We start from the raw sequence: 23,840 nt of genomic DNA on the forward strand, positions 1-23,840 counted from the left end.
TCCTGAATAGACTGTGCTATTTGAAGCAGTGGTCAGCAGTTTCCAAGCTTTCAGACAATGATGGTGATTCATTACCACTTAAATCTTCACAATTTCCTCTTATTCTTTACCAGAGAGAGGGCAGAAACTGCAGCTAAACGCCAAAAAAGCAAGAATCGGGTACAAGCATGATGTAACACAGTAAACTCCTGAGCCAAGAGCTGTTCAACCAGCCAAAGTGCATCCCAGTGAGCTGTTTGAGACCATAAAACCATCAGTTCTGAGAAGCTGTACTCTACATCAGAGCCAAACACCAAGTACTGCCAACAAGTCAGTATAGTAACTGTATTTCACTTTAAGGAACCCGGACATTTGGGAACCTTCCACAGGCACTGTGCACTCTTCTCCCTGCCTGCATCATCAGCTGAGAAGCCAACTGTGCTCCCACAGTTTGTTGAATTCTCTTACAAATTATGTTGAATTCTCTTGACAAATTATGACACTTTGAAGAAATTTTAACCAAAAAAGGCAATGATCCAGCCCATAGTTCTGTACTATCTCAAGAAACAGGGTCTCAAAGTGTCACTATGCTTCAACTGTACCTGTTTCTTGCCATACAGGAGGGCAGAAGTTCACCTCAGGACAGTTGCGTCACTCAGAGTCCTGTAGAAAGGCACACCGGTCCCTGCTAAGCATCACCTAAGAAGCACAAACACAGAAGGAAGTGAAATGTTTTGTCCAATCTTCTCTCCACCAAAGACAATTTTCCTATGTTTTATAATGAAAGAGCCTACATACTCAAGTTTCATGCTTGGTCTCTCCACATTTCAGTCCTGTGTATATTAGTTTATTAATAGAATTATAACTAAGTATATATATTATACCTTCTCCTCTGGGATATATTCCTAGAATCTTCTGTTTTTCCAAATATGATTAATTTTGACTTATGCAGACATATAAATGCAGCCATTGACTCAGCTGGCATAAATCAGTCTGGTTCCACTGAAGTTAATGAAGCCTCAGGGTGCTGATTTATCACTTCATAATAAAGTTCTGTACAATGTTTTGCATTTGAGATGCTGTTGTTGGAGTGTACAGTGCTTTTCTCCCTTTTTTTCAAATTGTTCATTCATTCTTTTCTTGAGGTATTTTTGAACATTTTGTTGTCTCTGTATTTCACATTGGGTGACCTCAACTTTTTAGAAGTAAAAATTTGGTGGACATCATGTTTGGCAGACTTCAATCTTATGTTTGAGCACTGAAGTAGAAAGAGAGAGAGAAACGGAAGACAAGCATTTATCTCAAGCTGCTAACCCATACTTGCCTGCAAACACACACAGACACAAATTCCTCTCTGCTGCAGTATTTCAGAATATGCACCACTGAGTCAAAATGACTGAGCTGCCTTTATCAGCAGGATCTTGTCAAATGAAAAGATTGCTCTTAGCTTTGCAGTGGAATCGGTAAATCAGACACTTTTGAAGATGTGATTACTGTTGTTGTTGTGAGACTTATTTATTTTTTAAATCTAGTTTTGTTTAGTGAAACCTTAACTTATGCAGCTTCATCAGCAGTCCACAAGGACTGGTGCTGGTTGGCAATGATTTAAAACAGATGAAAATGCAATTAAGCACTGGGAAAGCATAAGCTAATTTATCCATTGAAAAGTAAACTAGGAGGGGGTGATTTCTATGCTGCAGAATAAAAGTTTACAGAACATTATAGCATTTCTTTGGCTACTTTTTATCATAATAATTATTTAATCTTACACAGGCTTTTTAGGCTTATGATTTCTGGTCCTCAAAATCAGCAGGGCTGAAATCCCTCTTAAGGATGAGAGTGAGAAACAGTACTTGGTTCAATGGAAGGCATGTGTGAGGAGGAAACAGTCTTGAACCAGGATGTCTGTTGGAAGGGTTATTTGATGCTATAGTCCTCAAAGGCAGATCAGGTAAGGATGTGGGAAGTCAGCAGGGAAGCCCACACTGCTAAAGGCAGAAGTCACCACCTTGAGGTGCGCAGGGCAGACAGGGCGGGCAGCACCAAGCAGCAGCAGAGGATGCAGACCTGGGTTGGGCCTCACCCCGTGGGGCAAAGCCATTCCCACTGGGGAGAGTGGGAGGGGACACAGGAGTACCTGATGTCCTGATGAAGTAGCAAAGAGGAGCCTACAAAGACTGGGGAGGGTCTGGAGGGCAAGGGGTGGGGTGGGCAGCTGACATCCATTGGTTTGTTCAGCCCAGAGAAGAGCTCTCTCGTGGCAGACACCAACTCCTCATCAGGTATCAACATAAGTTGTCAGAACAGCTCCCAGCTGGAAGAGAGAATAGAATCTGGCTCTGTTTGTATAGTTTTTAATAACATAAAAAAAAATTGGGACAAATTGAAAGCATCTAGATGCTACTAAATGCATTCAAATTAAGGTATTTCTATGTTGACTTGGACATTTTGATGCCTAGTTATTACAGAAAGTCAGTAATACTTCAATACTCCTGAAGGTTTTATGCAATGACTGGTTTTGCAGTGCAGCAACGTACATTAATGGCTTCAAAAACCTTAGATGAAAGGACCTGTAAATGTAGAATACATCATTACATCTAATTAATGCACTTCATAAAACTACCTCTCTGACTTCCTCCTGATGTCCTTCTCAAGGTGCAGCTGCTGCTGGAACTGTTTCCAGTGTTAGAAAAAGTGTGAATTTGAACAACCTGGTTATGAAAGAAAAAAACATGCTGTTCAGGGGTTTTTTATTTGTTACTGTGTATTTTCATATTATCTGCGAACATTAATGAACAAGCAAACGTTGACTATCAGACTCTCAGTGATTAAGAAATTTGCTCCTTTTAAGCCATGATTCTTAACTTTTTCCCTCAAACTCTCTTATCTGAAGTATTCATTAGTTTTCCAATTCAAACAATTCTTCATTTGATGCTTCTGCATCTTCTTTTCTTTTTTTTTTTTTTTTAACTATACTAAGAGTGCTGGACTAGTACCAAAGAAGCAATTATCATATAAGAAATAGGAAAATCGTATGTATTTAAAGCAGAGTGGGTCATCTTAAAATTAAATGATTAAGTAAAATCAATAAAAATAATGCCGTAGAATCCAGGATTGATCGGTTGTGACTCTAAAAACACTGCCAATCTTCCAAACATATTTTTTCCTTAAAGAAAAAAATCTTCAGGGTAAGATTACCCCTTCTTTGATGTAAAAGAAAATAGTTCACTGCAATCAGTTTTCTTCATCTCACTAATGAACAAGTCAAATTCATTTCAGGGACAGATTAAACCCGCTCTCATAATGTGCTGTGCTCTGGGATGCTATTGATGTTTGATGTTCGTTTTGAACTACCTATACACTGCTCCCAGCACTTTAAATGATTACATAGTAGGTATGTGTTTATATATAGTATGTAATCATCTCAAATGCTAGGATTGCAATATGAATAGGGAATAAGAAGTAAACTTTACTTTTGATTATATAGGTTTGTGATTAATTGTTTGAACTTTGGAAAATGAGAAAGCCCTAATTAATTTTTTAAAAAAAACATCCTAAAATGGGGTATTATTTAAGTTTAATATATAGCTTATGGGTTTTATGTGCAGAGTATAGCACTTTTTGGGGTTTTGTTTCATTTCTTATTCAATTCAGTTTATTACTTTATTCATTGATTTCCCATAATAATGTTTGTGCTTATATACTGCCTTTCAGCTGGGGCTCGTAAAGTACTTTACAAACATTAATATATTTTTCTCACCACTTTTATTTACATTGCCCTTCTAATGAAACTATCATAGACTAGCTGTATATAAATTACACTGAGGCAGCAACAGAAGATAGAACATGCACCAGAAAAATAAACAAAATCAACACTGGAAGGAAAGCCTTAAACCCAACCTATTCCAGGTAACCATTCCAACTTCTAGCCTGGCCTTCCCAAAGAGCAGCAAGATGTGGGCAGAACACTTGCTTTAAGGCTCAGTCAATACAGACATTAGTTTCATCTGCTCTTAATAATTTCCAGTTATAGTCAGGAATTTCATGTCTATCTTAAATCGGTTGCTTCAGATTTAGCTCATTATCTGATGTCTCATTCACTTGGACGTGAAGAAAAATTATTCCCCATCTTTGCTACAGTGTCCAGTGAATTTGAAGGCAATTATCACATCGCACCTTTGTCTTCTTTTCTCTTCAGATGAAATAATGTCACCTCCTTAACTCCTCACCAGTACAGCCATCCTCACTGACTTCCTTTGGCTATTCCCCTATCTTATCCTCCATGAAGGGGAGTGCTGAAAAAGCACACAAGAGTCCACCAGGATTCCTTCACTCATCCATCTTGTTTCTGGTTGGAACCTGTACATCCAGTGGGTGCTTACATTTTGCACAACAGCTGACAGTCTTCTGATGCTAAGACCTCACATCCTCCTGGAGATCCCCATCTGATCTGAAGCTGCACAACTTTAGTGCCTTGTATTTGCCCTTTTGCAATTCCACTCTATCAAAGTTTTGGAGCTTTTTTTTTTTTCTTTTTTTTGCTACTTGCCTGAAGCTGCCTAGGCTGGTACTGTCTGCATGTTTAATAAGCATCTTTTTTTTCATTATCTAAACTACAGATGAGAATATTGAGTACTGCTACAACCAGAGCACACAAGATCCTACCTGAGAGTTTGGCAGTAAATCATTAATAACATCTGTTAATATGGTTTTCCACAAAGCCTTGTACCAACCTTAGGGCACTTTAATTTATAGACAATTTTTCCCAGTTTACTTCTCAAACTGTCACGTTACACTTAAATAAAGTCCCAGTACATAACAATGACTACTTTTTCTGTAGCCACTCTATTCTTTTGTAACAGAAAAGATTTTGTAATCAGAAAAGCTGATTTAAAACTAAAACCAGTAATTTTTGTGGGTTGAGTTTCTGAGTTCTTATCCTCCTTACAAATGATTTATTTGATGTTTCTTCAGTGTTATTTTCTCAGAAGAATAGTTGGTCTTTTGTTTCTCTGATCCTCCTGTTATTTGTTTTGGGGTGCTTGGTTTGTTTGATTTGCTTGTTCATTTGTTTGTTTTACCTTTTTAATGATAAGGATTGCATTTGCCCTTTTCCAGGCTCTGGAAATCTTCTGCATGTTCTCAAAAGTAACCTTTAATTGTTCCATTTGTTCTTTGGGCTTCCCACAAAGGAGAGACCAATCCAATTTTCAAAAACTGAACTTTGCTTGGTTCTCTCTGTTGAGTCTTTCCCCCACTGCAGCACCAAATCTTGCCTCTTTGCCACCAGTAATATATAGTTGGCCTTCCAGCTCTGATCCAGAAGAAAATAGAAGTGGCATTAATTATTTCGGCTTTCTCATAATTACATGCCAATAGAATTTCAGCCTAAAACATACCAGCATTCTCCATATTCCCTCCTGATGTCTTATTTTGTGCTCCAATGAAAATGCTGACTACTACAATAACCAGGATTAACTCCTGTAGCACCCCACTTGACACATCCTTCTAGCTTTATCTTTGTATAATATATCAATATCAAACTGCTCTTAGCAGCATAAAGGGCTGTTTGTAAGATGCAGAAGACCATCATGCATCTTCATATTCCTTCCATTTCTTGTAGAAGATCATTACTGAAATAGAGATTTGACGGGACTCTAAAGCATTTCAATAAAGTTGCTTTTGTTTGTTTGTTTGTTTTACCACAGGCACTCCCTGCTTTCATTCTGCTCAATGCTTAATAGATTTCACTTGTATGGTTATAGTATATATGGCAGTGATATAACACTCGACATCAGGAGAGTTCAAAGCACTTCCCACATTGAACTTCTTAATAAGGCAAAAGTAGATAAAGTGACTTTCCTAAGGTCACTCAGCAAGTTACAGGCTGAGCCAAGAATGTAGTCCAGACCTCCCCAAGTCCCAGGCCAGTGTTCCATCATTATGCCACCCAGCCTGCCATATTATTAATGTTCAGCCTAAATATATTCTTGTAGCAATTGATTTAATGTCATTAGTTTCAGACTGCTAATCCAAAGCTCTGTTAGTTATCCAGCCTCCAGGGATTTACTGGAAACAAAGGACTTCAGAACTAATCCAGAAAATAACATTGGAACTTTTTCATGAGACCTAGCTACTACTTTTTTCTTTTTCTTTCTTTCTTTTTTCCTTCCTTTTTTTTTTTTTTTTTTTTTTTTTTGGTTGTTGTTGTTGAAAAGCTATTTCAAAAGAAAAATATTCACCTAATTCTAAATCCACTGAAAATAATTCCCCTTTGATTGCATGTACATTTGTGAGCAGATCCACAATGTTTTCTGTTTCATTTTCAGGCTATATAATGCAATAAAGATGTCCAGTAGTAATTAATGGGGTGAAGTCGAGATAATGATCATGATACATAAAATAGAGAATTAAATTAAATATTCCTTGGGGTCTGAAAGAGATAATAGAAGTGGGTGGAATTGAACACTGCAAAAAATCTCCCTTCATCCACCACCTCCTGTGCACAAGAGCAGATAAAGATTCTTAGTGTATCAAAGCTCTATAACAGATTAAAAGAACAACAACAAAAAGGAGATAAAGTATGTTCACATGAAGATATGAAAAGGATTTAAGAGTGGCTGTGTCCAAGGAGTCAGTTCAAAGTCCTCTGAAGATGGCATAGAAGTGCCAAAATCCAAGGGAGATACATATTCATTAATCCAGTGTGAGAATGCAGACTAATCAGGACAATTAGAAAAAACATGTGCTCAAAGATCAATAAAAGGTGCAGAAGTCTTTGTATTAAGTAAGTCACAGTGTGCTCTTGACTTTCATAATCTACCATGTTGAACTAGGTGGAAGAAAAGAAGGTAAATACACTTCTCAGTTGAGTATCCCTGGACTGCATATAGATTTTTCTCACCCAGATTTCTCCACAGCAGAGCTTCAAATTGCCATAGCTTTCAGAAAGCCTTATACTGTGTGTACTCTGGGATTGTATATCAAATAAAATAATATTCTCTTCTTTCCATTTACATCCTTTCCTTCACAGGACATTTTTCTTGAACAGCTGCCTTGCTGGTATTCTTCAGCTCAGACCTTGCTCTTTCTAGTGCTTTCTAACTGCCAGTATCCAACAATGGATAGCAACTACTAGGTTTTATGTCAGTTCAATCTAGTATATCTTTTTCACAATAACTTTTGTATTATCTTTGGTCCAATATGGATGACATTGTTCTTTATAGCAAATCTAGTGAAATAATAGTTTCTGTTTTCCACAGCTGGATATCTAAGAAGAATGCTTTGTGCTTCAAATATTTTATCCTTTGCATAGACATAAAATATAAAACAATAAAATATAAAATCAGTTATTCTAAGAGAAATTTTTAAAACTGCAGTGATGCAGAACAGAATAACAACGCTGTGTCAGCTCTAAGCAAAAATAGTCCAGAATAAAAAAAAAAAAGATTCAAAACCCATCCTACCCAAATTTTAGCATATTGCAATTGGGTTTGTACAGGGATATCAACAGCCTAACACCTGGATTTGAACACAAAGGAAAATCCAGTGTCCACCACACCAGTATGATATCCCTTGCAATTTCTTTGCAGGAAGAGGACTGACAGATCATTCCAACAGGTTTTATAAATAGCAGTACAAATTACTTTCATTTTTTTTGTATCTGTTGCTCAGTTTCAGCATGTTCTAGTGACAGCAGACAGGTAAAAGATAACACGTGAAGGAAAGCCCTACTCCCAGTTCTGCAATTATTTATATTCCTTTTAATATTCCTTTAGTTTAACAAACAAAATTTTAAAACACTGCTATTCATTTGAATTTTCACAAACAAAGAGGAAAAAGAAGTTCTATGCATGAGGTCATTAATCTCATCCTGATCAACTGGCTAGTATACCAACACACAAAGCTTTCTTTTCAGAGACTAAAATACTTTTTCCCCATTTACTCCCACACCTGACTTTCTTTTCCTTCATTATCTCCTTTCCTGTGGAAAAAAACCTTAAGGAAAACCTAATTTTCTTCCGAGCTGAACTCAGCAATAAGCCCATTACTCCAGAGAAGGGTATTTTGTAGTTCTATACTGATTGCTTTGTTGCCTACCTACAGATTACATTTAAGAACAACAACAAAACCTATGTAAAATTTCAAATAGTAATTGCAGCACTTAAAGCTCATTCAATTATGAACCACAGATCTGTCTAGAAAGTTACTTTAGTAACTTCTTTTAACTTGGCCATTAAATAATTTATCTCAGTAATGCTAATTTTACAGGAGTTATACTTTTAAGCCTGCTTTGACCTATCCATGTAATATTTTATCTTTTCTGTGTTTTTTTTTTCTCCCCTCCAAACTCACTTTGAATTGTCAGACTATTATTTTCTTGTATTCCACCAGAAATAAGAAAGTATTCATGAACACTGTTGCTGTGTATTTATTGGTACTTCATGTTTCATGTTCAGATTTGAGGAATCAAGAGGAATGGACACTGAAAGAAATGCAAATAAGTGGTCTTTTGTACAAAGAAGAAAGGAAACCTAATTTGAAAAATAAACTCTGGAATGCTTCCAATAACAGCAGCCAGTTAGGGAGTAGGCATCTCACAAAAATACAGCTACCTGCTGCTAAAAGCACCATCTGCTTCATACAACTACATGGAAAGGTTTTGAGAAGGGAGATTTTAGACCTCTATTTTTTTTTTTTAATCAAATCAAGGATGTCATATGTCACACAGTAGAAATAATTAAATAAGATCACCTCCTCTTCCTAACGCTGCTGGCACTGCTGAGTTACCACGTTGTCTGACAAAGCACCTGTTGTAGTGAAAGAAAGAGAAAACAATCGACTGTTAAAAAATTATGCCATGAGGTGATGCTATGAGGGCAAGCATTGGTGCAGTGATCAGATTTGTTCATGTGGATTCGGGATCCTGTGCACTACATTGTGGTGGACAAACACAGGAGTTCCCATCCATGGAATTTCATAAGAGAAAAGCACCCAATGGGTAGATAGGGGGTACTTATGTTTAAGGCTCTGGTTTGACCTTACATAAAAATTTTCCTGAAAGTGATTTGTTCTTTACCTCAGGAAATTCCTAGTACCACTGACTACTTCAGTCAGATTAATTTCAGCATATGCTAAATAAATAAATAAAATGTATTACTCAATATGTGAACAGTTCCAAGCAGAAATAGCCCTGAATGACAACAGGCATCAGTTAGATTTCATCTTACCAAATAATCTGCATGCTGATAGCAGATTATTACAGGGCTATAGACTAAGCACTGAATTTTTCTGTATGTTCAGATTAAGAGTCCTTATTGGATTTACTGATGCACTGTAAGTGACTATAACATCACAGTCCCTGAAGATTAACTGGGTCTTTGAAATCTTATGTCTCAAAGATGGAATGTTTAAAAAACCTCCAGTTTTAACTAATTTTTTTCTCATCCTTCTGCATAAAGAGCACTGTAGTTACTGATGTAGGCACCCAAACTGATATTTAGATATACTTTCGTGTATATAAATAAGGAATATCTAGATATGGCAATCACCAATCTATGTTAAATGCAATTTAACATCTACCCTTTTATGACAAAGCAGAACAGAAAAGCTCCTGACTCACATTTATGTTGCAGACCAGGTTGATGTGCAATTCTCCGAAGTTATTCACAGATTTTTATCTGTAGGCAGAAAGCAAACAGCTCTCAATGCAAATCTCATGTGATTGATATCTTAGTGTCAGAACTCTAGCTCTGAATCTTCAGCAAATTGCTCATCCCACATATAATATGTTACTGTGTCACTGAATTCACTGCTGCTCATTTGATGTCAGACTGTTTATCACCACCCCAGTCTCAAATCACGGGAGCAGCCAAACATCTGCTTGAGATGCTCAGCCACCAGGTCTGAAATGTGAGTACTTGAAAGAAGCCATTATAAATCTCCCACGCAGAGCTTTGCAGCATTGTGTCACCTTCCACGAGTCACTGATCGTGTTTGCAGGGATCCACATTTCCCAGCCCCTTCCATTCCCTCCTGCTGGCCCACCTCCAATAATGAGAAGCAAAAGAGAGGAAAGATCCCTATTGCCTTCTTGTGCAACTCAGGAATGGACATTTAGCTTAGAATAACAGCTGCACTTCCCTGCACACTGAAGCATAGTGGCTGTGCTACATTTTGCTCTTTGGTACCTGCTCTGTTAGACTGAGTTGCTGTCTTTCAGCAGCCAAGCTGAAACCTCAGCTACGGTTTTGTCGTAACAATTTGCAGACAAGCTCTTCCTGCCTTTCACATGAATAAAATCTAACCTTTCATCCAGCAGGTCTGACACTTGAGCAAAAGAAAATATGGAAAAACATATGCATATACTAGCCTGGACTGCAAACAGATGGCTATGAAGTTGTAAAAGCTATTTATGGCACAGCTGTGTTTGGATATTTTCCCTTCGCATTGGTCATGCTTCCTCTCTGTGCCAACATACCTATAAGAAGTTGCATGCAACCATGCTCTGCTAATGGAAAAATCTATGTTATGTCAGGCTCATATACCATCTCATCTGAGGTCAGAACCAGTTCAAACAAATAGGAAGTATTTGTGCTATGCTACAGAGCCAAGCCCAGATTGCAAGAGATCATCTTAATGGGAAGTTGCATTCCCTAACACTGAGCTCTGAGTAGAGCTGAGTCTAGTGCTCATTAGGTAAAACCATTGAAGAGCCAAAAGTATTTTCTCTTGCACAGTTTTTCTATGGGTCAAACTTCTGGAATTGTCCCAAAAGAACTCATGGCATCTCCTGAAAACGTTTTTTATTTTTTTATGTAGCAGCCATCACCTACATAACCTATTTACAGATCTCTGCACTTCCTAAATCAGTGACTGTGTTGTGAGAACATGAATTGTTTACTTCTATAGAGCTGAAAGATGGCAGCATCAGCATGTTGAGCTCTGTTCGTGAAAGGAAAATGATAAAGACAAACTGTTTATGGAAACATCTAGAGAAGGAAAAATGGATGCTTTTACTTTTCCAAGTGGCATTGCTAAGTGCCATGCATCTTTCAGCCATTACGTGGAAATAAAATATAAAAATATAAAAAGCATAGAAATATATTTCTAAATATAGAAAATATAACGATTGTAGAAAGTTTCCTTTATGAATTGCTACAGCATTTTTTTCCTGCTAGAACATCATTCTCAGACAAAGCTGCAGAAATGTTACAATTATACTGGTTCACAGAGCTCTATCATCATAGTTCTCTATGGCCAAAGACAATGAGAGAACACAGACAAGCCAGGAGACCAAAATAATGACATTTGACAGTATTTCCCATCAGCTTGCTGCAACAATCAACTGTGTGGCAGTTGTTTCTGTGGATGAACTCACACAAAACACACATTTCTAATATCAGAGCCTGGAACTCTGTGAGAGAAATCTTACCTGGAGCTTAACTTTATAAGCAGCTTCTTAGAGCCCAGCAGTTGTCTTAAACCAGATCTGATTTCTTCTTACAGTGCAGCCATCTCACAGAGCTAATGAAGCTACTATTGCTCCTAGTGCAGCAGTTCCACATTGGGAATCATGATAATAAGTGTAGCTTTGTGAATTCATCTACACTGAAGAGATGACAAGAAGACAAGTGATAAAAAACATAACTAAGTTGGATCAGGTTTTCTCATGTATCAATGGAGGCACCTTCCTGAGACCTTCAGATAGGTTTCAAAGCATTAGTGCTTCAAGGCGTCTTAGAATGCCTTTTTCCACTTCACTCAAAAAAGTATCCCTGATGGTGCATCTCCTCAGGTAAACAACATTCTGATTGAATGAATGAAAGAAGCACCAAACAGAAAGAGTCTTCTTTTAATCTGCTCCACTGACAGCTAAAACTTTTCTTGTATGTTAGAAGGACAAATATTTTACCATGACAGTCTTCTTTTTTACAGCAAAGGTCTGACCTCACTGCCTGGAAATATAATGAACTTTGCTTTTATAATCTAGTCTGCAAATGTACATAATTGCATCTCCAAGCGTCTGATTGGATCTTTGATATTTATAAGCAAGCTAAGAATTGTATAGTGTAAAATGGTGGGTAAAACATTAGATCACATGAACAAAGCAATTCTTCTGAATCCTTACTGCTTACTTGACAAGCAGGACCAGGGGTTTAATGCCCAAGCAGTATGCCATCCTCTGCTATCATAACAACTGCTATTATTATTAAATTCTGTGTTCACATTAAAAGACTTAACACTGATAGATTAAATATCTTAATACATGCATACCTTTGTGGTTAAGATATGTTGGAGCGAGCATGCAAAGTTCTAGGATTTGTTATTTTTGGCAAACAAAGGTTTATAAAGATTTTGTATGAGCAGTGAATTAAAATGCCAGGTCTCCTTGTTATAGCTAAGGTGCGTTGTGCACAGAGCTGAAAATTTACACAAAGAGCAAAAATAAGCAAGTAAATGGTTGCAGTCATTCACTTCTATTGCTCTAATTTGCTATTCTCATCTCTGCTATTACTAGAGGAGTCATTTACTGAAAGCTCATTTTACAGTTGAGACTAAAACATTTCAGAAAGGAGGTAATTCTTTCCATGCTACTTTGTAAGACAACAGTTTGACGTACTGCGTTTGCTGCCTGAACTTAGATATTTTGCTTGCCTTTCACCTCAGAAACATTGCTGTTTCCTCTTATGAAGGCAGTCCTTCATGCAGCTTAAAATGCAGCTCAACACTTTAGGATGCTATAGTAAAAACCGTTTACCTTTCTACAGATCTGTTTCTACATCCTGTCATATCTGCTATTTTATGTAGTCAAGTCTTGCTCTTTCTTTTTTTTTTTTTTCCTCCTGCAAGTACAGAACCACAACAGCAAAGTGTGAGAGCAGCTTTTTGTCTTCCTAGTCATCAAATCTGTCCTGTATGAACACAGTAATTATATTACCCGTGTGAAATCATTAGTGATCAATGATGCAAAAGAATTTTGTTGGGCTCTCAGATCTTCACTTGAATTTCCATGAAAAAAGCAGACAATTATGTGAATGTTATACATATGTACTCATATAAACTCACACATACAGCTGTAGATTTTCTCTACAGCTGGGACACCAACATGCAATAAATCCATTTGTTATCATCCTCTGAGCACAAGTAAAGCTTCCCATAAATGTTGTCATTTGGCCTTTTCAGAAAAGGTCACCAAAAGGGCATCGATCTCTCATTGGGTTTCGATTACACACACTTTTGAACTGAGGATCTTTACATTTACTGCTCTCATTTATCACAGAACGTTGATTACAGGAAACATCCAAATTCTGACATTTCAAAGGTCAGTTTGCAATTTTTAAAAATTCCCCTCCATTATTCATTTGACTGCATGCCCTCCTCCACAAAAAATCCATTGGAATCACTAGTTAACTTTTTCATCTAATCAATTTATACCAGAAGTTCAGATTTTAGTGGAATTAAGAAATACTTGATGCTATAACAAAAGACACCTGATTATACTAGTAATACACTGGTGAAAATGTTTTGCTCAATATAAACATCTTCAAGTTCTCGATGATCCTTATGGATCCCTTCCAAGTTCATAAAATATCCTATGGGTTTTTTTTTACTTGGTTGTATGACACCAAACTTGAAAGCAAGTGGTGCATACAGTTAATTTCTGAGTTACAATATTGCTGTGCGTAAAGGCAGCAGCATTACCTCTCCCTGACTTCCTTTACCCTCACGTCTAATGAGCTCCTGCATTCTGCTTCAGTATTTCAGTGAATGATGTCCTCTTTCCAAATGCTGATAAAATAAATATCTTCTCACATACATCTTAGCCATTTGACCTGTAATAAATGTCACGGGTTACACTCAAAAAATATTAAGAGTTTCTCCAAATTTGTAGTGCAGTGTTCCGTTGCAATAGTAAAACAAGTTTTGAGAGTTCTAAGCATTAACGTGATGCGCATTTTATTAGGAGAGAGAGGCAGTCAGCTGTGTTGTGTTGCTTTTTTATCTTGCCATTTGCTTATTGGGATCTTTGCACAGAGGTTCTGCTAAGCAAGCTAGAAATGCATAGGTACACAACTTCCTATAAACCCAGCTACTGCAGACCTGCAACTGGCTATTAATTTGGGACTGACCATTTATGTGCTTTAACAATTTACAGCAATTGCACAAGTCAAAAAAGTCCATTTGCAAAAACACCTTACAAATTTCCCTTTTTTCTCCCTTGTCCTACTTGCCGTGGGATTTTGCCACAAAACTGCGTTGCCCACTTGGCCAACTGTGGACACACCATTCCAAGAAAAGGACCAATAATTCCTGGAGCAGCAGTGCCCTTACTCCATAAGCAGCTCACGCATGCGAGCCCTGCAGGGCTGAGAACCTCAGTGGCCCTGTTTGTAAGTGTTATTTCACAGAGACAGCCCTGCCCAAGCCTGATGAGCACAGCTGACCCGCATTTGCCAGGCACTCAGGTAAATCTCAGTGGCTATCAGGGTGATAGAAGCTATAGAAGTGGAGGAAAAACACAGCATCTTTAAGCTTTTGAGAGTAACAGAATGGAAAACTCAAGAAGCTGTCTCACAACGCTGTGTTTAGGAATCTTAATGCTTATTTTTGGTGCATGCTTTCAGAAGCAGTGTTGACTTGTGACATTATATTTTGACCTTATCTGGAGCCCACAGTTATACACAGAGGTTTATTTTGACAGAGACTATATGGGATATTAGGGCTCTGCATTATGCAGTGCTGCAGAGTGATGATACTCTTCATTCAGAAAAGCTGAATAAATACCAGATAGATTTTATCTTATAACTCTGCTTATTGTCCCAGGACTGCAATAACATATGCCCTTTCCCTTTGGAATATTTGTTCAGTGTACTTGAAAATGCATAGCAGATATTTTCAGGGGTGGTGGTATGACTTTTGTGTAGATAACAATTTCTGTATCAGTGCTTCACACTATCTGCCATCCCAGAAGGCTACTGTCATTTGACCATGGAGCACAGTTAATGCTCAGAATTACTACAACTCTCTCAGAAATAGAAGATGGGAAGAAGTGCATTCGAAGTGCAGTGAACAAAGTGTGCAGGAACTGTTGGTTCTGCACATCCCTATTTGCAGGTGCAGGAACAGAGCTCAGCTGTGCCCACGTAACTTGCCTTCTTCCAGACAAGGGAGAAACCTCCATATGTTAGTAAATTCTTACATGTTAAAGATCAACTCATAAAAAAAAAGAAAATAATTTGTGCTCTATTCTCACAACCCAGTCTTTTTTTTTTTTTTTTTTTTTTTAAAACATATCTACTTTCTGGATACAGCCTGTCAGATTACAGCTCTTTTTTGAATGAAGAATTCAACTGATCCTTCAGGGCCTTCACGGGAAGAGAAATGAAAGAACACTTTAAATTACTTCCTTCTCCATCACTTCCGTGCCCTGCACTGATTATGGCTTTTCCTGCTTCACAATGCAAATAAAGATGGGAGATTTCTAAACCACAGCTGGCAGGATATCATACTCCATTGCATCACTCTTTTTCATACACACCAATAATATTCTCTTATTTTTGATGGGATGATCACACATCCTTACTTGATATGAGAAGCACTTCCTCTAGCAGCTAAACCGCTGCTTTGTGATCATTCAGGAAGGTGCATGAGTTCTCTTATTTCTCTACATTTGATAGGCATATGGTAAGCAGACAGCAAGAGAGACCACACAATATCCACTCCCCCACAAACTGTCCTTCAGTCTCCTCCTGCACAGAACCACGTAGCTCAGTGTGCTGAGCTCAAGGGAGCAAAGGAGTCCACATTTCAGCTTGCTTTCGAGTTCACTGTTTCATACCCAGAGCTAATAACTTGTGCCTACCACATGACCTTTAGGGCAACTGGAAAGAACAGAGCACAGCCCACTGAAACCACAAGGACCTTCACATAAAACCAACAGAAGAATCAGGATCCCTTGTTCTATGGTGCTCCAGTTTGTACCTGTTGCCTCTTGTCCTGCCATTGGACAAGGGTTGAGGATCTTGCAGGCTTTGCCACGTTGCTTTCTTTGCTGTTAATCTAAACTGTATGTTTGTGTGTATAGACACACACACACTATGAGATATATATATATATCTCAATGACACACATATATGTATAGTCAGGCAAAACGTACTGTACTACACCCTAGTTATAGTAACCTCTGAATGATGTATTTATTCATAGCATTACAGCTATGATTTATGCATTAAACCACGTTGTCTGGATTCACTAGCAACACCATCTGCTGTGAAAAGTTAACTTTAGAACTGAATAGGGCATCCACATTTTGCCTGAATTCATTTGCCAAGTTAAGTGTAATTGAGCAATAGGAACATTTCCCACATCTAATATTGTAAGGAGAATTACAAATGCAAACTACCTGAAACGGCTGTTTGATATTCACAGTAATAGTATAATGCAATTCTTTTTATGTCTCTTAACTCAGTCCACTTCATAAAAGGAATTAATGTGCGCTGTAGATACATCCACCATCTTCCATTGTATGCTGTGTTGCTAGCTGAGTAACTTTTATCTTCTTATTGAAACGTATTTATGTACTAAACTGGCTGTAAGGTGTTTTCCTTACCTCATTTGATAGGTCCTGGCTTTGATCTCAAATACCTACAGCACAAGGGACTTCCCTGGAACATCATGCCTTAAAAGATGCATTGGAGGCTAAAGCAGAACAGGCATTCATCAGTGACAGAGGGAAGAAAGGAAAGCATGCAATGTTAAGAAGGGGTGAAGCGCTCCAAAAATACAACGCTGTGCAACTGAGCTTTTTCATCACCCCGTTCACTTTCGTGTAGTTCCATTTCAGCATGATTATAATTAATTGAGTTAGGACGATTTCTAAGAAATAGAAGTGATTTTAAGATGCTCAGATATAAGATACAGGCAACTGAAAAAGGAACAAAAATCCCACTTCTCCAATCAGATAGAATCAGAAAATGGCCTGGGGATGGAATGAACCTAAAGACCATCTAGTTCCAACCCCCGTACCACAGGTAGGGCTGCCAAACACTAAATCAGACACCAGGTCAGGCTGCCCAACCAACCTGGCCTTGAGCACCTCCAGGGATGGGGCATCCGTAGCCTCACTGGGAAGAGAGTATGTCTCAAGTGAAGCAAAGTCACTACTGGTTGTATAAAGCCCAACCACAAGTTCTCCTAATCATAGAATGGCCTGGGAGGAAAAGGACCATAACGATCATCTAGTTGCAGCCCCCCTGCCACCTGCAGAGTCACCAACCACCAGACCAGGCAGCTCAACAGTGGATTTGTTCCAATCTGCATCTGGAATTAATTTCTCAAAGTCAAATTTACCTGTGTTTATCATGCATTGAAATCAACCGCACTGAAAACTGCCTGCACAACAAAAACCTTCTTCTATTCCATACACCCCCTGTTTCTATTCAGAGCAGAACTTCTGATAAAATAAGGCTTTCATAAATTATTTCTAACAGCAGTAAGTACCACTGACATAATATCATTAAGAAAGAACTGGAAAGACTCTCGGGATTTTTTTTTATTATTATTTTTTACTTTTTAACTTCACCAAACCCTTGCTATTGTAATAGAATGCCTGGTTTAAAGCATTTCACTACTTTTTTTTTTGTCCTTGATGAGCCAAAGATATCAGGGAGTCTTCATTCCCTCATAGAGACAGAGAATTTAGCCTAACTTTATTATAAAGGGGAATTCAGCACCAACTATTGATTACTGCAAAATTCACTGGCAGTTGAAAGCACATCTTATTTATCAGAATTCCAGTTTAAAAGTTTAACTTTTTATAATCCCTGCAACCAAGGGCCTCTCTTTCATAATGACCTTTATTTGAAACAGCACGACAGCACCTACTAGAGAAGAAAAAAACTTCTCTCTTTTAAAATCTCCTTGCCAAAAATTGAGTCCTCACAAGAACTTTTGCTCTGATCAGAAGTCAGTTGCTTAAAAATCAATTCCTCATAACCAAAATGCTGTAATACAATTTTCTAATTGCATTTACGCAGTGCTCCAGGGCTCAACACACATATGCAGGAGTTACATTCAGCAAAAGTTCCACATGCCACTTGGGTTTAGTTCAAAACTATATTTTTTTTTATTTAAAAATAGCAACTTTTTGGAGCAGTTCGATATTTCTTGTTAGAATAAGCATTTCTGTGGCAGAGACACTATAAACAATGCAGAACTTGCCAACCATCAGTTTAGCCAAGTTGTTAGCACTGTTTGTACCAACCAGCACTGGGCACCAGCATCAGATAAAGCACTTAAGAGATTATTGTGGAGGATAGTGTTTTAAAGTGCTGAAAGTAGACATTAAAGGACTGAGCACGTCTTTCAAATTCAACTGCTGTGTAACTATGCTTTATCTATTGTGCCCTCTCTCCACACACGTTTTCTCTTTGCAGCTTTTCATCGTGTACAACAGACAGAAAGAACTTTGGAAAAAAAAAGAATCAAGCTGAGGACAAAGCTTGCCAAGCTCTGAAAGATGAGAGAACTGTGGTAGCAGCGAGGGTAATTCTAAAATTGTCTTTAATGGATCTATGAATTTAGAATTTGAGAGCCTAAGACTTTAGAAATGCCCTAAATTGAACTTGAAGGTGGGGTTTGAATCTGTGCTGGAGGTTTTTGAGAACAGAATCTATAAAAAGCACAAGGATAGGTAAAGCCAGAATCATTGTCAGTATTGCTTTTTTGGTGATCTTTGGGAAACTGTTCTTTCAATACAATCAGCTTCCAGGCACAAGCAATGCTAATTCAGCTGACTATTGCTTACTATGGCTCAATTTCAGCATCTGAATCAGGAAAACCACCGAGACAGCATTAAAGATCCTTATATCCAAAACACCCATTTTCAGTTGACTAGAAAAAGATTGGATCACATGTAATAACTGGATTGCTTACAAGCCTGATCAGCTTTTCATGTTGCAGTTGCAGTCTTTGTTAATCAGAAGGACAAGAAAAAGGAATTCCAACCAGTTATATGGCCACACGGCACAGATTACAGACTTGCAGACCGTACTTCACATCTCAGTTGATACTGGCACCATTTTTAAAGATGAACTATGAGAAATGGTTTAATGGCAAGTTAATTTCAGTTATTCACACACAGTTTGCTATCATAAAAGAATTGCAGTTGATCAGGAGTCAGAACAGTGACAAATGGATGCTTTTTATCGTGGTCTTTCTTTTATATCTAAGTGGAGATCTGTGGTATTTTCTGTGGTTCAGCCTTGTTACATTATTCCCAGAACATAGGAGTCTATTTCAGGTATCTCAAGAGCAAGGCATGCTGTGCACTTTCATCATAAAGCCATCTCGGATGCAAGGTGTCTATATACTTTGGCTTTCAATTCCATTAAAGTTTATAATAAACAGCCCTGTATAACATCCCCTCACAGTGGGAAGAAAATTACTAAGCTCCGCAGAGCAGTTTTCAGAGATGGTGCACGTACTTAAACCAGTTGTGCTGAGCAGAATGGCAAATACGTTTGCAGTTCTTGACCATTTCAAGGGTACTCACCGGCTGCAGCCGCTCTGTTTTCCATTTTCACTGCAGTAATTGACACAAGAATAGACTCATATTGTACCACTTGCTGATCTCACAGCCTTTGCCTGAAAAAGCCTCAAGAGTACAGGATCTCATTTGCTGGACAACTGGCAGAAAGGCTGTGTACTTTTTTTTCCTGTATTCTGGACTTTGGTTGTCATCAGTTTAGATTATTATTTTTTAAGTTATCGATGCTGTGCAGAAGAATGGTAATTAGAAGAAAATAAAGATTTTACACCATGGAATACCCTGTACATGAATGTAATACAAGGATCACAACCACAAAGATTGACAATAGCAAAAATGGACACAAGTGTTTCCTCTCATATCTAAATTTCCTCCTTAATCTGCTTCCTTAGAGACAGTCCCTTCACCAAAATAAAAATACTTCTGATAGGAAGGAATCTCACTCTAAAACAACAGCTTATATTGAATGGTCACTCTTCATATGCTGTCCAAGATAAGGGGAATGTAATCCAACGTTACAAAGATCTCTACTAAAATAAAGACCAAGGTACAACCAACTAATAGGTAAAATTAACAGCTGCTATATTTTTTAAAGCCATTTATGGTACACTAAAGCAAGAAAAAGAATACTTGAATTTTATTCAGATTTTATAGCCTAAATGAATGGAACTGTTGAAGAGCAGAAGGCAATTTGCTCATGGACTGAGATCATACAAGCAAATGAGAGGCTCTCATTCGTACAGAAGAGGAATCTATTACAGAAATATAGATTTCCAGGGTGGAAGCAGAAGAAACTGATAACACTGTTGTTTCCCCTCCTTTAAAATTTTGGCTTGTCATGGCCCATTATAAAGAGACTCAAAGTAGCCATCTTACAGGAACAAACAAAAACTTCTACCAACTTAACTGAAATCCACAGAACTGGCTGCAATTCTCTTTACTTTAGTATTTCTGACTGCTTCTCTCTTCAGATATTTTTGTTTTCTTTCTTTGCGGGTTCTTAATAACGAGGAAGATGCAGTAATCTTTAAATATCTGCATTCAGGTATCCTTGAGGAAGAAAAAAGTGCTGATATTTTACGTACTAAGACACTTAAAACTTTCTACAATAACTTGTATTGAGCTTTCCAAATCCACTGTCTCATCTGATTGACTCATTTTTTCCCATCGGTTCCATCAGCAAAAATGATTTCCAATATCTTCAGAAAATACAGTGCCAGTAGAGCGCAGGCAAACAATGGCTGTGAACAACTCAATACACTAAATTACCCTTGCACAATTCTTTCTGCTCTGCAAGAAGAGACATTTCAGTATCAATTAGGTTCAGCAAACATTTCATTTAAAGGAAAGAAACGGAAGAATGATGAATATCTGTGGAGTATGGTAGAAGAGTTGGTAACAGTGAAACCAAAAAGAGAGAAATGGTCTGGAAAACTCATTTACATAAGAAATTGCATTGGGTGAACTCTTATTAGATCTGATCCTGTGAGAGCTATCAGTATATCAAACCATAATTCTTGGGGGCAATTCCTCATGTGAGTAAAGGCTATTTGCAGCAGATTATTGCACTGGGCTCGATGGCACCTTAGAAGGGGTCAGTAAGAGCAGAAAAGACAAATACAATGGGCAGCTGAGAGTAATTAGGCTCAGTAAATTTCAGACTGCAGCTGTATGTTGGATTATTTTGTATAGCTGAAAAATATACCAACAGACTTGGCTAAAAATGCTCAGCAATTTTTAGTTTGTCATATTGTACAACACCACATTTAGAAATATTAGTAAACCAAAGATGCAGTGTTAGTAAATTGATAGTCACGTATTTCTAGTTCTTAGACACAGGACTTCAATTTCAAGCACTGATTTACAGCTGTCAATAATTATTTAAGTGAGGAAGCTGGTTGAGATTGTAACAAATACAAATGTGCTAGGTCAGCATGTCCAGTCTTTAGCATATGGAAGGAATAACTCAGAAGTACAGAAAGAAACAAAGATGCATATGCTAGGAAGAACTGCAGGGAAATGTTGAGCTGAGGAGGGAAGATTCAAGAAGTAAGGCAGCAGCAGGGAGTAATTTGCAGGCAATGGAGATTCTTGAATACAAAATGCATGTCTAAGTTCCTGAGAAACAAGAGTTCCAAATAAGAATATAGTGGAAACACTTAGTGAAGACTGCCTTTATTTCTGAGCCTTTCTGCAGCTTTTTAGCATGTATGCTGCAACATGCACAGATGACATTTCTGTGACTCAGCCTTTCAATGCAATGATTTTCTCTTTACGATGGTAGCATCACTAAGTGGTGGTGCCATCAGTATCAGCTGAAAACAGCTTTTCATATGCTGCTAAATCCCAAGTGGGCAAATCCAAAATGCCAAGCACCACAAGGAACGAAGCACTACGTATTCCTCCAAAAGCTCGGTGTTACAATATCAGAAGCCTTCTTAATAAATGTGCCTACTTTTTAGAAAATTCATTTCCAACTCCTTAAAACAATTTAATGTTATAAACTCATAATTTCCCTAATTGGCTTATGTTACTTTTTACAATTAATCATAGCTATTAATGAGTATTTCTCAAAAACATTAAAACCTTTGAGCATGTGTTTAATATAGCACATACAGATAAATACAAATAATATTTGCACTTGTTTTTCATTTTTAGATCTCAGAGCATTTGGTAATAGAAAATATCATTAGCTCCAAGGGCCTTCCTTCTTGTTTCACAGCTTGAGCAACATTTTCATCCTTGGTTTCATTCTGGGATACTATGCACAAGACCTTTTTCTCTTTGGCTTTTTCAAATGGAGGGGGGGGAGAAGGAATAAAGTTTTGCACCTGCAGGTTCAAAGACAAAGGTCTTCATCTGTCACACTTCTAGCATACACTATTCACATTAAGATCAATCTTCGTTTCATAGAAATACAGAATCGTATTCCCTATATTGGTGATTCAATCTTCTTTTTAAAGATTTTGATGATATTTGCCATTAACCTCTAGTTCAAACGCATGCCCTTCTAAATTAAATCATAACACTGATGATCTTCCACCCCATCCGGGGATTTTAAATACACATAAGCAGCAGCTTGTTTTGACTTTACTAAAACTTATCTCCATCCCTGAGAGTACTTACACTTCTAGTGTTCAAAGGAAAACCTCAATGGAATATCAATAACCATAGAACCATAAGCTTGTGTTGGAAGAGACCTTGAAGATCATCTAATTCCAATCCCTTGCTGTGGGGAGTTACACTGCATATTTATCTGCACTAGATCCCTGCCTTCAACAGTGACCACTAGCAAGCTCTTCAGTAATGGATGTCATTCCTAAAAATGCCTCCTGCAAGCAGTTGTGTACATCCCTGCAGTGAGAGAAAGAGCACTGCATGGACTGAAATATCCCAACAAAAGCAGTGACAAATCTCACAGGACAAATGTTTATGTGTAGCATACATACGCACACATATATACCTGCATGTGTGTGCATCTCACTGCTTTTTGAAACAAAAGACAGTGCGCTGTGTCCTACAGAACCAGCACTGTCATTTTAGCTAATAGAACAAGTCACAGGCATAAAGTGTTGGACTACAATTTCTATTCATAAGGGTGTTCCCACTGCAGATGCCAAAGTGAACAGAGTGCTCAAAGCTGTTAATAAATACACTGAATTGGAAAATGTCCCAGTACGAACAATGTGTCTGAGCTAGCCAGATTAGAGGATTATGTTTCCCACTGCAGTAGTTCACATTATGGTGACACAGAAATGTCGAGGATAACAGAAGTTACTGCTGAGGCATTTGAAAAACTGAAATTAAAAACTGAGTCTTTCAAAAAAAAAAAAAAACACAACAAAAAAGGAATAGAAATACAAAAGAAATTAAGGAAGACACTGAAGAAGTAAATGAGTAGAAATTATTCACCTGAATTGAATAAAGTCGTTAGCAGGTCAGGTCACATTTTGTGTGACACCAAAAATCAGGCATACATTTTCTAACCCGCAGAAAAGGGTATTTAAAATAAATTTCATCTAATCTACCTATTTTTTCTGAGTCAAAGAGTCCCAGGAATGTACTTGTTTCCAGGGAAAGCTTCTTGTCTAAAGAGAAAGCTAGTTATTCTCAATATGACTCAATTAGTCATATTGCTTGCAAAAGACTGAGGCTTCTTCATGGAGAAGCAGCCAAATTGCCTAAATGCAAAAACTGCTTCTCTTGTAACCTCAGTTCATTTTCTAAACCTGTGTTCTTGTTCATTTTCAGGTGGTTATCATAAATCACTATTTGTTAAATACCACGATTATTTTAAGTAATAACTGTGCTA

At 37.7% G+C, this 23,840-nt stretch overlaps 1 long non-coding RNA gene across 2 annotated transcripts in view; it reads right to left on the minus strand.

Annotated features, from left to right (window-relative positions):
- Positions 1-23,840, minus strand: part of LOC149917304 (uncharacterized) — a 67,901-nt gene that overhangs the window by 13,115 nt on the left and 30,946 nt on the right. The window contains exons 1-7 of one of the 2 annotated variants that reach the window (XR_016468430.1): positions 12,256-12,389; positions 11,414-11,589; positions 9,602-9,659; positions 8,734-8,789; positions 5,061-5,293; positions 2,603-2,690; positions 582-678 (exon numbers count right to left, since the gene is read on the minus strand). This is a non-coding gene — a long non-coding RNA (uncharacterized LOC149917304). Of the gene's footprint in view, positions 1-581; positions 679-2,602; positions 2,691-5,060; positions 5,294-8,733; positions 8,790-9,601; positions 9,660-11,413; positions 11,590-12,255; positions 12,390-23,840 lie in introns of those variants that run through there. The other variant, XR_016468429.1, reaches the window with a different exon arrangement.

This window comes from Phasianus colchicus, chromosome 7 (assembly GCF_987193195.1).
Source record: "Phasianus colchicus chromosome 7, bPhaCol1.hap1.1, whole genome shotgun sequence".
Classification (NCBI taxonomy): Eukaryota; Metazoa; Chordata; class Aves; order Galliformes; family Phasianidae; genus Phasianus; species Phasianus colchicus.